Source organism: Caretta caretta, chromosome 3 (genome assembly GCF_965140235.1).
Source record: "Caretta caretta isolate rCarCar2 chromosome 3, rCarCar1.hap1, whole genome shotgun sequence".
Lineage (NCBI taxonomy): Eukaryota > Metazoa > Chordata > Testudines > Cheloniidae > Caretta > Caretta caretta.
The window spans coordinates 42,906,739-42,924,822 of NC_134208.1; the positions used below are offsets into that span (position 1 = coordinate 42,906,739).

Below are 18,084 nucleotides of genomic sequence, written 5' to 3' on the forward strand. Positions count from 1 at the left end.
GCTCATCTTAACTACTTAGCCTTTCACAGTTTATATGGCAACTTCCAACTTATCTGTATGTATATATATTTCTTCTTAATATATGTTTCATTCTATGCATCTGATGAAGTGGGTTGTAGCCCACGAAAGCTTATCCTCTAATAAATCTGTTAGTCTCTAAGGTGCCACAGATACTCCTGTTCTTTTTGAAGATTACTTCAGTTAACACTGAAGTACCATCAAGCTTTTGAGAGGAACATGGCTATTTTAAAGTATACAATCTCAGTACTAATCAGTTTAGGTAGGAAGTGAAGTTCACCCTCAGTACAAAAAGACAACATAAAGTCCAGGCACTACTTTAATGTCACTGGAGCCCTATTTCAAGGGCTTATGTGGTGCATCAGTCCTGTGCTGGCTCTATTCACTATCAGGAATTGCACCCAAAATGAATATATAGCAAAAATCTGCAGATGGGGTTTAGATAGAATGATTTATGTTTGGTTTTGCAAGGCAATTAGGGATAACACCTCCTGTAAAAATTGCAATGGGATCTTTAACGAACAGTAGTATTAAAGACTTTTGTTTTAAGGTGGCATCTTTTTGCTATGTTTGTACAGCACTAGTACAATAGGGCTCTGGCCTCTCGGTGTTACCAACTTATAACTAATAATAACTAAACTAATAACAATAAATAATAATAATAAAGTGTCATTCTAAAGATGGCACTTACAACAGTAAATTGCCCACTTACACCATGCTGACACTACTGTACAATACTATACAGTATTTTTTTTTTACAGGCCTTTCCTCCAAGTACAGTGGAACATGAGCTAATTATCAGTGGCTAAATGCAATTATGTCTCCTAACAGTTAGTTAAATATCAATCCCCCAAAGAGTTCCTCAATATTAGTTCCATTGCATTAGATAGCCACCTCTTATAGGGCGAGAAAACAGCAAACCCTCTGGTGGATGTAATTAACAGGTTTCACTGTACTGACCAGGAAAGATCAGAAAAGCATATTCTATGGTGGGAAAGCTGCAGAGCTTAAAATGCTCCAGATTTTTTTTTTAATTATTCCTCACGTTACTTAGAGGTGTCAGGAAATGCTAAGCAGTGATTGCTTATTGAACTGATATTTCTATGGGCCTGATCCTGAATTGTGTAGGGGAAATCCTGAGGTCCTTTTTCAAGCAAATACCCTGACTCAGTGGGAATTACAGTAAATGTAAGTATATGGGTACTGACACTGTTATATATGTAAGTAATCATGACCAAATTTTCAAACAGGAGCTGTTAGTTCTTTCCACCTCTGAAAATCAGAACTTTTATTTAGGTGCCTAAATATGAATGTAGATACCTATCTTTAGGCATTGAAAATACTGGCATTTGTACTCTAAAAAAGTCTCACTGGCCAAGGCCAATCTCACTTCTATCATAAATATGAACTAGATTTTTATTATTTATTTGGGGGAGGGGGGGTTTCTACAAAGGGTTTCATGTTTACCCTTAATTTCAGTCAGATCCTTTTTTTAGACTCTTCTTCACCACCACTGGAGTAGATGGAGCTTTTTCATGAATAACAGCACTTTGAAGTTGACATGTTTTATTTTTTTAATGCCATACAGGTTAGACAAAACAGAGATTATTAATGATTTTTTTTCTTTTTTAGTAAACAAAATCTGAAAGATATATCATAGTTCAAACAGAAGTTATGGGCTTGAAGGTGAGGTTACTCACCTTGTGCAGTTCTTTGAGTAGTGTGTCCCAGTGGCTAATCCACTTCAGATGCGCCTGTGCCCTGTGCCTTTGATTGGAGATTTTTGGTAAAAGTTCTCTTTGGCCTGTGCATGCACCTCACACACTCCTACTGTCCCACACCAAGGCTATATGAGGCTGCATGGGTGAACCACCCCAGTTCCTTTTCCAACACAAAGTCCCACCAGGGAGATCTGAAGCAGAGGGGAAGGAGGGCAGATAGGGGAGCACCCACAGGGGTACACAGCTCAAAGAACTCCACTTACTGCACAAGTTGAGCAACCTCTTCTTCGAGTATTGTCCCTGTGGGTGCTCCAGTTCAGGTCACTCCTGAACAGTATCCCATTAAGATTTGGAGGAGAGTTCGATACAGAGGAGAGAACTGAATTGCCTACTCCAGCATCTGATCTTGAAGATGGAACTAAGGCATGATCGTTACAAAAAGTATGAACAGAAGACAAGTTGGTGCTCTAAGGATGTCTTGAATTGGTAAGTCTTTAAGTAAGGCTATAGATAGTGCTCTTCTGTAATGTGCTATCACTCTTGAAGTAGGCTGAACGTGAGTTCAGTTGTAACAGATTTTAATACATCTGGAGAACCACTTTGATAATCTGTTTTGAAATTACCAATCCCACGTTTCTGTCAGCAATGGATACAAATAGTCTAGGAGATCTTATAAATGTTTGGACCTCTCTAGATAAAAGGCCCTCCTGACATCTAAGATATGGAATATAGCTTCCTGAATAGTCTGGTGTGGTTTGTGGGCGGGAATGGGATATTGATAGTTTAACATGAAACTAAGATGATACTTTGGGAAAAAATCTTGGATAGGGCTCTAGTGACACTTTCTTTCTAGTGAATACCATAAATGGAGGGTCTGCCACTAAAGCCCCCAATTCTCCAACCCTTTGGGCAGGCATCCTGGCCACCAAGAAAGCTGTCTTCATTGATAAATCTAATAAAGAAGATGCAGCTCATGGCTCAAAAGGATGTTTCATGAGGCAACTAAGAATTAGATTCAGGTCCCAGGTGGGAGCAGAATCTCTAATTTGAGGGGAGAGATTTGATAGACCTCTTAGGAATCTTGCGGTTGTAATCTTACCGTGGTTGAATGAGCAAAGACTGAAAAAAACTCTATGAATGAGTGAAAAGCTGTTATTGCAGTTAAGTGGACCATAATGGAATTCACAGAATGCCCCAGTGCTTTCAGTTCCAACAGGTAATCCACTACCACAGGAAGAGAAGAGTGAGTTGGCAAGATCCAACAACGGTTACACCAAAGATGATATAGTTTCCACTGTGGAGATAACTATGTCTTGTAGCTTTTTTCTACTATTTAATAAAGTGTGTTATACTTCTGATGAACAGGGTATCTCTACTCCTGCAAACCATCAAGAAACCATGGTTGGAGTTTCTGAATCTTCAGGTTGGGATTCAGTGTTCAACTGGCATCCTGAGTCAGCAAACAAGGACTGATCAGAAGCCCTGATGGAGGGTGGGAGGTGAGTCTGGTTAGAAAGGGATTTCAAACTTGTCTCAGCCACATTGGTGCAATCAATATGACCATGGCCCGATCTCATTGAGAATCTTCAACAATAATGGTGTCAGTGGCTATGCCTAAAGAAGACCCACGAGATAAGAAAAATGTCTCCTAGTGAATGGGGATCAAGACTCCCTCTGGAGCAATACCTGATGCATTTTGCATTGGCTGCTCTGCCAAACAGATCAATCTCTGGGAACCTCCATGCTATGAATCTTGGGTTGAAGACACAGGAATCCAACTCCCACTCATAATTTAGGAAGAAATGTCTGCTGAGGTTTTCTGCCATGGTGTTCTGAATACTGGGGAGGCAAGAAGCTGAGATGACTATCTGGTTGGCTCTGGATAAATTCAAGAGCTTTATCACTTCAGCATGGAGAAATGGGAAACATACTCCTTCTTGTTGGTTGATACAATACCTTCCTGCCACATTGTCTGTCATTATCTTTACTAACGTGGATCTGATTAGAGGTAAAAGGTATAGGCAAGCCTTTCTCTCTGATCTAAATTCCAGAAGATTGACGTGTAGAAGTTGCTCTCGTAGTGGCTGTGTCCTCTGCATTTTCCAGATGTGATCCCTCACCCCAATAGTGAAGCATCTGATGTTATCATAGAATCAAAAAATCATAGGACTGGAAGGGACCTTGAGAGATTTTCTAGTCCACTCCCCTGCACTTAAAGCAGGACTAAGTATTATCAAGACCAACCCTGGCAGGTGTTTTTCTAACCTGCTCTTAAAAATCTCCAGTGATGGAGATTCCACAAACTCCCTAGGCAATTTATTACAGTGCTTAACCACCCTGATGGTTAGAAAGTTTTTCCTAATGTCTAACCTAAACAGTTCTTGCTGTAATTTAAATCAATTGCTTCTTGTCCTACCCTCAGAGGTTAAAGGGAACACTTTCACCCAAGCTGCCTTCCACTTTCAAATTCTCAACCAGTTTCAAATTCTCAACAAATCTAGAACAGCCTCTCCCCTAGTGGTTTTCTCCACTTTCTGAAATAAAAAAAAATTGTCTGCAATACATTCCAAGAACTTGCTGGATAATCTATGTCCTGCCGTGTTATTTTTCCAGTGGATGTCTAGGTAGTTGAAGTCCCCCATCACCACCAACTTCTGTGATTTTGTTCGTTGTTTATAAAAAGCCTCATCCACACCTATTCCTAGTTAAGTGGTCTGTAGTAGACTCCTAGAAGGACATCACCCTTGTTTTTTACCCTTTTTATCTTTAGTCAGAGACTTTGAACAAGTCTTTCTCCTATTTCCATCTCAACCTCAGTCCAGCTGTATACATTTTTGATATATAAGGCAACACCTCCTCCCTTTTCCCCTGCTTGTCCTTTCTAAGCAAGATGTACCCTTCTATACCAATATTCCAGTCATGTGTATTATCCTGCCAAGTCTCTGTGATGCCAACTATGTCAAAGTTCTGTTTATTAGCTAGCATTTTTAGTTCTTCCTGCTTATTCCCCATACTTCTTGCATTAGTATACTGTCATCTAAGATATTGATTTGATTTCCCCTCCATTTTCTCTCTTATCTCTCCCTTATTCCTGCTATACGGTCCACGCTCCCCCCAAATTCTGACCCTTCTCCCATGTCTCCATGTGTTTTACTTAACTGTGAGCTTTTGTATCCTGCCCCCATCAAACCTAGTTTAAAGTCCTCTTCACTAGGCTATCGCTATGGTGGAAAGATTCTGAAAGAATGGACCAACTGCACAGGTTTTGGTCGGGTCCTTCCACCAATTGAGTGACTGTACAATCCATTGGGAAACAGACACTAACTTCCCTGTATTGTACTTGCTTGGTTTATAAACAATTGAAAGACATCACGGGAGACTTAGGAGATGTAATTGGGCATGCTGCACAGATGCAAACTGACATGTGCTCCCAGAGGCTGAAGATAATCTCTTACTGTTACTTGAAGACTTCCCTGAATCCTTGAGATAAGACTTATTAGTGCGAGAAATCTGCTGGAAGGGAGGTATGCTGTGCATGTCACTGCATAAGGGGGGTGCTCCTATGAAGTCCAAATGCTGTACTAGAGTCAAAACAGACCCCCTCTTCTGTGCAAAAGAGACCATATCATCTTTATGGCTGTCAAGGTTCCTCCCCCACTCTGAACTCTAGGGTACAGATGTGGGGACCTGCATGAAAACCTCCCAAGCTTACTTTTACCAGCTTAGGTTAAAACTTCCTCAAGGTACAAATTAATTTTATCCTTTCTCCTTGGAATATCCACTGCCACCACCAAACTCTAACTGGGTTTACTGGGAAACGTAGTTTGGACATGTCTTTCCCCCCAGAATCCTCCCAACCCTTGCACCCCACTTCCTGGGAAAAAGTTTGGTAAAAATCCTCACCAATTTGCATAGGTGACCACAGACCCAAACCCTTGGATCTGAGAACAAGGAAAAAGCATTCAGTTTTCTTACAAGAAGACTTTTAATAGAAATAGAAGTAAATAGAAGTAAAGGAATCACCTCTGTAAAATCAGGATGGTAGATACCTTACAGGGTAATTAGATTCAAAACCTAGAGAATCCCTCTAGGCAAAACCTTAAGTTACAAAAAAGACACACAGACAGAAATAGTCATTCTATTCAGCACAGTTCTTTTCTCAGCCATTTAAAGAAATCATAATCTAACACATACCAAGCTAGATTACTTACTAAAAGTTCTAAGACTCCATTCCTGTTCTATCCCCGGCAAAAGCAGCATATAGACAGACCTAGACCCTTTGTTTCTCTCCCTCCTCCCAGCTTTTGAAAGTATCTTGTCTCCTCATTGGTCATTTTGGTCAGGTGGGTCCATTTAGCTTCTTAAAGCTTCACAGGTGAGAGGATTTTTCCTCTGGCCAGGAGGGATTTTAAAGGGGTTTACCCTTCCCTTTACATTTATGACAATGGCTGCCAATACTTCCTATGAAAATCTGCCCTGATCAACCAATTACCAGATATGGGAAAACAATTATACCCAGAGGACATAGGTGGGCAGCAATTACCAACAGAATCTTTGAGAATAGGCTTAGGGAAGAACATAGGCCAAAAGGGAGCACCCACTAATGGTAGTGTTCATTGTTGATTAGAAAATGAAGAAATATCTTGTGTGAAATATGAATAGTGACATGAAAATGTGTGTCTTGTAGGTCAAGGGTCACAAACCAATATCCTAAATCTAATGAAGGTATTATTGCTGCAAGGGTCACCACCCTGAATTTATATAATCCCAACTATACATATAAAATGCTACATTCTAAATTATCTGATTACACTCGAAGTTCTCCCTAGGGAAGAAAGAAATCTTGGGATCACTGTGGATAGTTCTCTGAAAACATCCACTCAATGTGCAGCGACAGTCAAAAAAGCTAACAGAATATTGGGAATCTTTAAGAAAGGGCTATATAATAAGACATAAATATCATATTGCCTCTCTATAAATCCACGGTACACCCACATCTTGAATACTATGTGCAGATGTGGTCACCCCATCTCAAAAAGTATAGAGTGGAATTGGAAAAGGTTCAGAAAAGGGCAACACAAATTATTAGGGATATGGAATGGCTTCCATATGAGGAGAGATTAATAAAATGGGGACTTTTCCGCTTGGAAAAGAGACAGCTAAGGGGGGATATGTTAGAGGGCTATAAAATCATGTCTGATGTGGAGAAAATAAATAAGGAAGTGTTATTTACTCCTTCTCATAACACAAGAACTAGGGGTCATCAAATGAAATTAATAGGCAGGATGTTTAAAAACAAACAAAAGGAATCCCTCCCCAAAATGCACAGTCAACTTGTGGAATTTCTTTCCAGAAGATGTTGTGAAGGCCAAGACTATAACAAGCTTAAAAAAAGAACTAGATAAGGTCATGAAGGATGGGTCCATCAATGGCTATTAGCCAGGATGGACAGGGATGGGGTCTTTAGCCTCTGTTTGCCAGAAGCTGGGAATTAGTGAGAGGGGATGGATCACTTGATGATTACCTGTTCTGTTCATCCCCAGTGGGGCACCTGGCATTGGCCACTGTCTGAAGACAGGATCCTGGGCTAGATGTACCTTTGGTCTGACCCAGTATGCTGTTCTTATGATGCGATCTTGTGCAGAGAGGGGAAACCTGTGCTGAGATTTGAATCCTTTTCAACATACTCCAATGGCAGGAGAGAGATAACTGTTCTGCTTTTATTATAGATGAGAGTGAGCATGGTACTCTAGATTATGGGGCGGAGGGGTCAGTGACAAAGTAAATCTTGGTGTAGATAACAATCCAGTACCAGTTAACAAAGGGTACTCCAGCTCCAAAGATACTATTAGGGCCTTAGAGTATCTAAATTCTTGCAGTACCCACAGCTTCAGAGATGGCTGAGCAAGAACATGTGGAAGACGGCTTTGGTTCCAAGGTAGCTGGCACCAAGTGACTGGCAAGGGAATGAGTTGACTCTGATTCCATCAGTTGACTTCCATGTTGATGAGACTGACAGATGTTCAGGGATGAGACTAGAATTCCCCTTGGAAGAGTCTCTACAGCTCCAGGTATGGGTATGTGAGCTAGGCATTGAGTCTGTCTTTGAGAACTTCCCTGCCTTTGTGGTACCAGAATCACTCAGAGCCTCCATGGAACTCCCCTTGGGACCTGAGATCTCCACAGCCTTTTTGTGCATTGGTGACTAAGACTTTCTTTGAGGATGAGTCTTTGCCTCTTTCTGCATAGAGGCAAATGTCAAGACTACCTTTTCTAAGGTCTTTGGTGCTATAGAAGCAATTAATGCCACACTACCACCTACATGTGTTAAGTAGCCTTCAGTGACAGAGATCTTGATGTGGTCTGGGCACTAGCTCTATTGGGAGGTCTAGGTACAGGCAGGTCCCCTGCCCCTGGATCCAAAGCCTGTCTTTAGGCTTGTTCCATCATGAGGAGTTTAAATTTAATTTCCCTATTTTGAGGGATATACCCTTGAAGGAAGTGCAGATCTTGCACTTACTGAGAATACGAGTCTCTCCAAAACAGCGGAGGCATTAAGAATGCCTTTCACCTTGTTCCAGCTCCTCTTAGATATCGTATTGCATTTTTGGCTGAACTTTTCCCCTCACCTCCTTATCTACGCACCCCCTATCCATGGCCCCACTAAGTTGTGGGACCTCCTTGTCAACCTCCTCCTAGCACTGGCCAAAATGACTATCTACAAGACCAGAGAGAAGAGACTGGCTGACAGGGTTTCTAGATACTGTGGGGCCTATTTCTGATCCTCCTTCCACTCACGCATCCGGGCACAGTTCCTTTGGGCGGCATCCGCTGGCTCTCTTTACATCTTCGAGGATCAGTGGGCGCTGTCCTGGGTTCTCTGCTCAATGTCCCTGTCAGGTTCCCTTCGTTTAGCCCTGTGACCCCACTCCTGTCCCTGCTATACCTTTAGTTGTCCCCCATAATTAATTGAGATCCTGGACCTTGTGGATCCTCCCCTTAGGCTGGGGGAAGTCCTTTAGCAGTGGGGAAGGATCCCAGGATCCAGGATTTCAACAGAACTGATCTGAATAGCCTTGTGCAAGGAGAGGCACCTTTAAAATCCTGTGGAGGCCAGCATCCCCAAGAAAAATAACAAAAATTCAGCCCTGAATGGGGAAAGATTTCAAATCTATCTAACTATACCCATAAATATCTTTTACGTGAAAGGAAAAAGAACAAAATGAACTGTTTCAACGATATTATAAAATAATATTAACTAATTAATTACTGAATACTAAAGAGAACAGTCACACAGCAGACTCCGTCTCAGGATGAAGTCAGTTGAGAAGGAACTGAGTGTGGTTTGCCTGTATCCTCCCAGTGTGAGGTACAAGGATGCGTGGGGCACATGTACAAGCCAAATAGTCATTGCCACCAAAAATCTTTGATTAAAGGCACAGGCACATCTGAAATGGAGCACCCACAGGGACTCTACTCAAAGAAGAAGTAGAAATGACTGGGTAAGCGTCTATGGCCTGTTATCAAGGAAATCAGACTGGTGATCACAATTGATCCCTTCTGGCCTTAAAATATATGAATCTGTGATTTCACTCATGACTTCTCTCCCTATGATGAAAGTTATATTTTATGGTAGATATGAATCTTTTGATCTCTGCTGGGTCAGAATAATTATTTATAAATTATAAATCCCGCAGCCTGATGGAAGGAATTTTTACAATTCATTAAGGTATCTGCTGTATGTCAGCAACAACATGCCTTATTATTTTTCATAATCCGATAAAAGGCAACAGCTAGATTCACAAAATAACTTAGGTGCCTAACCACCACTTTAGGGGCCTAAATCCCAGAATCAGGGGCATGTGATTCACAAACCCCTCACTGAGCTATCCGCAGACACTGTAGGTGCCTAAACTCACTCACTGCCTAAATTTTTGCTGTAAAAATTCTCTAGGCACCTATATTTCTGCCCTTTAGTACAGGCACTGCAGCTCCATGCCAGGCATCCGGATGCTTAAGCCTAAAACAAATGCACAACCCGGGGGAAGATAGATGTTCCTCTACCTACCTTTGCTGCTTGGCCTGAGCTGGTACGCACGTGCCATAAAAAATAAATAAAAACATTCATTCTATTTTAGGAGAAAAAGTCCTCATGCTTTCACATTTTATTGAATAACATTCACTGAGACGATCTGCTGAAATTTTTGAATAAGCTGAATATTGTCATTTTTGAAGATTTTTTTTTAAAAATGGAAAAAAAATTGAAGTGTTTCTCTTGCCCAACTAAACTACTTTGCACCACAGGAGTTAAACTCTATGTAAACTCTGACATTATCTCACGCAAAAAGCAATATATAAGGACAGGAATAGCAAAATATTTTTAAAATACCATTATTGTAAAATGAGATATGGTTCTATAATATTAATGCTGACAAAGGAGGTAGAAGTCTGATAAACAATACAGTTTGACAGCACTTGTTATTAAGAATATTGTTTCAGTGATGAAACAAAACAAAATACATTTCATTTAAGAAACCAGCTAAGATTACTAAATAGCAACAGAGTAATTTATCTATCATGGTATCTTAAAAAACCTACACACTTAAAAGCAAGGAAATGAATAGCTGGTAATAATATAAAATCTTACACAGCCCATAATAAAACACATTATTCATACTGAGTACAAAGAAATGCATAAATGCATACAGCATTTCATAACAACAATTTTATCTGATTCAAAATAAATATTCTTCATATCAGTAATCTAAAAATAAACAAACAAAACACAAAATTATTCTGAAGATGAACAACAACACATGTAAATAAACATTAGTGGAATATTGATCAGCTTCAAATGCAAGTGTGCATATAAACATTATTTTACCAGCTGACAATATACACATTTCCTATAAAACTACACAGTTAAGTGGGAAACAGTATCAATGGGTATGTTTATATATTAATGAATATGTTTGCATATATGTTAAAAACACACAGTACATATATTTTTTATGTTGAGTGCATCATATCTGGAAATAATATCTTAGCACATTTATTTCTATACTCATTCTAAATTTGTCAAAGCAGCACATGAGTATTTGTCAGCAAAACTCAAAGCTCTAATTGGAAAAATAAATTTGTTCAGGCGTGTATTCTACTTCCTGCCTGAACAGTCACATCCTCACATCCCCAGTGCCACGTATCCAATCTGAAATTTCTCCCTCTTGCTCCAGTTTGGGTTTTGTTGCTTTTAAACTATCTGTACCTTTCTGTGTGCTCTAGGTGTTTAGGAAAGAAATTTCTTTACTACGAAGTGTCTGTAGTAAAGAAATGCATTTCCTAAGACAGTGTTCCTTGCTTTACTGCTATGTTACCTCTGAATGATTTAATTAGAAACCAGAGCTCCCACAGGCAGGTTGACTCTGAAGGAATGTATTTAAGCAGCTGGGTGTCAGGAGAATTGAGACCAGATGTGAAAGTAAGCCATTACGCCCTGGTACGGTGTACCGGTAAGAGCCGGTGTGCCGTACGGGGACCAGCTTTCTCAGAGGGCAATTTAAAGCCCTGGGGTAGCATCTGCTCCAGCTTCTGCTACTGCCCTGGCCCTTTAAATCCCCGCTTGAGCCCTGCTGCCCGAGCCCTGGGGTAGGGGTGAGGGGGCTCTGGCGGGGATTTAAAGGTCCCCGGTGCTGCAGCCGCCACTGCAGCCCCGGCCTTTTAAATCCACTCTGGAGCCCAGCTGCCGCTACCACCCCGGGCCTTTAAATCGCTGCTGGAGCCCTGCTGCTGAAGCCCTGGGGCAGTGGCGGCTGGGCTCCGGAGTGGATTTAAAGGGCCGGGGCGGTAGCAACGGCTGGAGCCCCGGGGCCCTTTAAATCCCTGATGGAGCCCGGCCGCCACTACCCCAGGGCTCGGGCAGCAGGGCTCAGGTGGGGATTTAAAGGGATCAGGGCTCCGGCAGCAGCTACCACAGTGGAGCCCCAGGCCCTTTAAAGCTCTGCCAGAGCCCAGAGTCCCGGACTAGCGGTGGCAGACGGGAGCCTCCAGGGGTCCTCAGTGATTTAAAGGGCCCAGGGCTCCGCTGCGGTAGCGGCAGCTGGAGCCCTGGGCCCTTTAAATAGCCCCCGAGTCCCGGGGTTCCCAGTCACCTCTGCAGCTGGTAGCTCAGGGGTGATTTAAAGGGCCCCGGGCTCCCAGCTGCCACTACTGCAGCTGGAGCCCTGGCCCTTTAAATCTTGATTTAAAGGGCCCGGGGATTTAAGGCCCTGCCTCTTCCGGTTAAGGCCACACCCCCTGCTCAGGACTCCAGCTGGTAAGTCCTCTAACTTACTTTCACCCCTGATTGAGACTAAGTCATTGAGACTAAAGTGGCTAGCCTGTGTCCCACTGCCTAAGAAGGGAGTCAGACATGGTCTTGCACCTGAGAGCATACCTGAGAGACCCAGAGCTAGGAACAGTGACCAGGCACTATCCAGGCCCCAAGGGCTTCGAAGCAAGTGGGGCTCATGATTTGAGTCTGTTTACAACACACTGGTGACTGTCCAGAAGAGAAGACTGGGCCAGATTGTAACACCCTCTTTCCCCCTCCCTCTATTTTCAACATTAAATAAGATAAAAATCTGTAAGAAAATGGATTCATCTGCAAAAAACAAATGAACAAAAAACAATTATCCTTAAGCATGTTTTTTCTTGGGTTTTTTTTTTTTTTTGGTTTCACCTTCCACTGTTTTATTCATTTCTTTTTTCTTTCCCTTTTCTCTCTTCCAGTATCTTTTTGCCATTATTCTATCCTCCTGTTTTCTAACCTCTTCCTTTGCCCCCATCTGTCATACCGCATACTTTGATCCACTCCAAACTTCCTACCTTGCCCTGGATTTTTCTGCCCCTATCACATCTTGGTTACTAGTCTTCCAAGTTCCCACAGTCTCTTTCCTTCCTCTGACCATGATTTCTCCAAAACTCTCTATGACATTCTGTACCTTGGGGGAGTGTACTGTAACTCCCATATTCCTCATTTTCATATAATCATGATCTTACATACAAGGCATGCCTTGTAAGGTATCAGGGGAAAGATCATGATCTGCTGAAAGTAATTTCTCTATCCATAGATGTATATCATTAATGCGTATGAAGTTATGAGAATTGTGTTGTACAGTTGTCACTAAAACATGCTGTAAGTTGAGGAATCAGCCAGATATTAGCTCCCCAGAGGTAACAGCAAGGAACATAACCAACCTCCAGGCCGGGTGTCAACCCATCAACAGCAATTGTCCAGCAAGGGAGCTATAATGTGATAACTCACCTGAATGAGGCTACACCAGGGGAATTGCTCAACTTTGCTTGGAGAAACTCAGCAATGCCCCACAGACATGCCTGGACTTGTGTTCTACAAGCACATGGACTGAGAGTATAAAAGAAGCAGAATGGACACATACTGGGCTCTTCTCCCACTCCACCTATGCTGCAAGCAACCAAGACACTGAGAAGAAGACAAAACTCCAACACAGGAGATTGGCCCAGGTTTAAGGAACAAGCCTGTATATTAAAGACTTCACTATCCAGTGAGGTGAGAAACTGCTTAATCTAGTTGCTGCCCAGTCTAATAGGGTTGAAAGTTTAGACTGTGTGCTTATATTTTCTTTTCTTTTGGTAACCACTCTGACTTGTTATGCTTTGACTTATAATCACTTAAAATCTACCTTCATAATTAATAAATCTGTTTGTTTATTCTACCTGAAGCAGTGTATTTGGTTTGAAGCATGTCAGAGACTCCCCTTGGGAGAACAAGCCTGGTACATATCAATTTCTTTGTTAAATTGGTTTCAGAGTAACAGCCGTGTTAGTCTGTATTCGCAAAAAGAAAAGGAGTACTTGTGGCACCTTAGAGACTAACCAATTTATTTGAGCTCAAAGTGAGCTGTAGCTCATGAAAGCTTATGCTCAAATAAATTGGTTAGTCTCTAAGGTGCCACAAGTACTCCTTTTCTTTTTGTTAAATTGACGAATTTATATAAGCTTGCAGCATCCAGCAGGCATAACTGGACACTGCAAGATGGAGGTTCCTAGGGTTGTGTCTGGGACTGGAGATATTGGCTGGTGTCATTCGCTTACAAGTAGCTGGGAGCAGTTTACATGCCAGAGGCTGTGGGTGAACAGCCCAGGAGTGGGGGTTCTCACAGCACAGCAGGGTAAGGCTGGCTCCCAGAGTCAAAGATTGGAGAGGCCTAGCAGATCACCGATCCAGATAACACCAGAGGGGAATGTCACACTCTCTTTGGCCAAAATCCCATCCTCTCTCCCAGCTCTATCTTTCTCTGAACAATTTTCTCTCCTTTCTCTTCACTCTCCTCATTTAGCCTCACCATAACTTTCTTCATATCAGTGCCAGCCTTATCTCCCATCATAGTACTCAAAGGTGGAATTCCAGGCTAAGGTTTATAAGCTGGCAGCTGTGTTTGCTGGGTGATAAAATGAAGGATGCAGGCTCTTCAAACTTAGCCTTTCCTGATGCCTCTCCTGACTGCACTAGGTCTCTGAGTGTGCTTCAGGTGGCCCAGTCTGCATTCCCTACTACTGTCTGTCACCATCCAGCACACACTAAGTGCACAAGCATGATCTCCCTCACAGTTTCCCACATTTAGTGTGTGCTCCGTATGGGCTATTCAGAAATCCATGCCCAGTTCTCTATTTTCATCCCATCATTGATGCACTTTGGGCTGGAGTCACTCTCTCACTTCCTAGGAAGGACACTTTCTCTCTCATAGGTCACAATGGTTGGAATCCAGCCACCCTTTCCCAATCCATGTGAGGGGATCCTCTGGGATGTCTTGTGTAACCATTCCCTGTAAGCTGTGAGAAAGAGATGGACCTAGTCAATGGTGTCTACAAGCCACCCGACTGTTGAGTCCGGGGGTTACATTCTGGTGTTGATTAGTGCTCCTATCTCCTACCTGGGATCAAGTGTCTTGATTCATAAATTCTTTTATTCCATCACTTCCATTACTCATGTTATTCATGCTCGGTTTTGATATACAACACACAATATATTCCACTGAGTAAATATATCCAATTTAGATGTTTTATAAAATGAATTTAAAGGATGTTTCCAAAGAAAAAAATTGGACCATTAAAATGCATTATATTGTACCAAATTACATGTTTTTAAAAATACCCAACAATTTCCAAGATATGATATATTCTCCATGGCTCTCAATTAAATCCCTCTAGACAGCTGCCCAGATGTTATCTAAACTGTGTATGCCATAGCAACTAGCAGCTGCTCAATGCATGGCAGCCTGCCATTCCTTCCTCTGAGTCCTACTACTCAGCCAATTCTCTTTGTTCAATTGTTTTTTTTTTAAAAGGTACCCCAAAATAACTGTTCCTGAAGCCTAGACTTTAATAGGGCCCTGCATTTGCCTACTGTGCACATAAAGTAAAACAATTCAGCAGGACTATTCAAAAAGAAGGGAAATAAGTCATCTGTCTCTCTCAGGAAGCGAAGGAGTGAAGAAAAATCCAGGATCACGCCATTCATTATGTTAGCTCAAAATGACAACATAGCTAGTTTAAGTGTTTTATCGGAACATGGGGTTACCCATTAGATACCATCTGAAAAATAAGACAGACTTGAATGTTTAAAAAAATACTGTTGAATAAATAGGATACGGACATATTTAAAAATAATTATGCACACTTTTTAGAGTAATAATCTGTAATGCTGCTCTCACTTAAACGTATCTTTTAAAGAAAGTGGATTGGTGTGTTATTCCCATCAAAGAAAATTCCTTCCTGAGTACAGTACATCTTTTATTGTGGCTCTATACGTATCTGTCTTCAAGGCTCTGTGAAGATCCTTTCTATTTAGCTATGCCTTTCCAATAATTTTGCTCTCATTTTTTTCATCAGCTTTTCCATTTCAATATTTTTGGCAACTGGGGTACATTTTATTTTAATTATTAACTTTAAAATTGTACAGTCTCTCAGATAACTTCAATGACAATATAAATTAAATAAGAACATGAATCACTATTTTGCTGGGTAAAAGATGAGCAACTTCAAATCTAAAGAGTGCTTTTGTTTTGAGGCAAGACTTGAGTAGGGGAAGGTCAAAATCTATGGATTAATTCATTCAGAGATTAGGGAGATGGACAGTGCGAATGACTGTATAACATAGCATCTAATCACTGAACCCCCACCATTACATCTGGACCTAGAACTGTGGAGCAGCGGTGATCCACACATCCACTCACATGGGTACCAGGATCCATGCAACACTGACCTGCCCCAAGACCCGGGGGCTTCGGGAAGAAAGATATCCCAGGGAGGAAAGATATGGCATTGGAAAGAAAGATATTTCAGCTAGCACTAGGGGCAAAAGAAAGCAAAGATGGCCAGAACAAGTACAAGGAATCATCTTAGCAGGTTCTACTGCAGAGACTGGTGGACACTGGTGATGTCATCAGGTTGCTTTCTACAGTTTTGAATCTGGGAATTCTCTTCCCTGTGTTCACTATATGTTTGCTCCAAATTACCCCTGCATCCTTTTTCACGCTATCGACACTTCAGCCTTCCCCCCACCTTCCTTTAATATGTTCCTCCTCGTTTCTCTCTCCTGTCCAGTCCCTCTCTCAATACCCCCTTTCAATCTCCCCTTCTCCCTTCTTTTTTCTCTACTAGCTAATACCCTCTTCTTCCTAAACAAAACCCCATCTAAATTTAAAAGTAAAATAAAAATGTGGCATTAACATGATGTTTCCCACCATCACATTGATCACTTTCTCTATATGCTTTAACCCTTTTCCCTACCCCTTTATCAGTCTTGTCTATTTAGACTGTAAGCTCTTTGGGGTAGGGACTGTCTACTATTCTATGTATGTACAATAACTAGCACAATTGGGCCTCCTTCTCAGCTACTTACTAGGAACCATTGTCATACAAATAATAAATAATGATAATGGTAAAAAATGTTGAATTTCATTCCTTTAGAAGTTTAAACACAATGTTATTTAATTTCCTGTTTCCAACTGGATATTTTGCATGTCAAAAGGGAGAAAATGTTGGTCATTTTAATTGCTTTGCATTTCTCCAAGCAATTCATTTACTAATACTGGAATGGTATTTTAATTGTGTTGTTTCTTTGTAGTTCATTTGCATTCTATGAAAGGTACAATAATGTGCACTTCTCCTGTATGTTTCATTTGAGATTGCCATATATTTTAGTAATTTGAGGTAATTCAGGCTAACTACTCTGGAATTTTTAGTTGCTGAGGTTTTCACAATATTGAGTTTAAATATCAAAATAAGGGAATAGTATAAGCTTCTCACCCTAAATCAATCTCTCTCTCTCTCTGTCTCACACACAACATGTATGCACCCATACAGGCTTACAAAACAGTTGCAGTTCAGGCATGGGGGCACTACTCAGAAAAATATAAATAAATACATAAATTGAAAGCATCATTCACAGTGGTTAATTCACAATTTAGGAGTATAGGAATTGATATACTGGACCAGACCATTGGTCCATAGTTCACTTTTTTGTTTCTGATATTGGTCAGCATCAACTACCCCAGAGGAAAGTCCAAGAGATTTCAGTAGGAAGTAATATAATCTATCCCCATAAAGAGTTTCCTTCTAACTCCCAATAATCAGAGATTGAGTTATGCCCTAAAGCATGATGATTTCTCTCTTTTCCAAAACTCTTAATGGTCCATTCATCTAACTTCCTTAGGTCTCTCTGAAATTCCTCACACTCTTTTCCAGTCCTGCTTAACCTCAATAATTTTGGGTCATCTGCAAATTTTGTTGTCTGACTGATTGCTTACTTTTCCACATCATTAATATGCTGAACACTGGTCCTATATGGAACCCACATATAGGTGGGAATAACACACCAATCCACTTTCTTTAAAAGATACGTTTAAGTGAGAGCAGCATTACAGATTATTACTCTAAAAAGTGTGCATAATTATTTTTAAATATGTCCGTATCCTATTTATTCAATTACTTTATCCGTCCCACAACAGTATTTTTTTAAACATTCAAGTCTGTCTTATTTTTCAGATGGTATCTAATGGGTAACCTTGTGGAACCCTTTGTAATCTTCTCCTATAATGAAAATTGACTGTTTATCCCTAGTCTTTGTTTTCTGTATCTTACCCAGTTTCTTATTCATGACAATACTTTACTTCTCACACCTTGACTACTTAGGGTTATCTACACAGGGACACTCAGGAAAATTACTCTGAACTAAAGGTGTGAATTTAAAGTGGATTTGTTAAACTAAATAAAGGCCACTTTAATTCAGAGTGCGTGTCCACACAGGACACTTTAATGATTTCAC

General features: G+C 41.0%; 1 protein-coding gene across 2 annotated transcripts in view; it reads right to left on the reverse strand.

The window, feature by feature from the left end:
• Positions 1 to 18,084, reverse strand: part of CSMD1 (CUB and Sushi multiple domains 1) — a 1,991,107-nt gene that overhangs the window by 196,829 nt on the left and 1,776,194 nt on the right. The window lies entirely within an intron of this gene.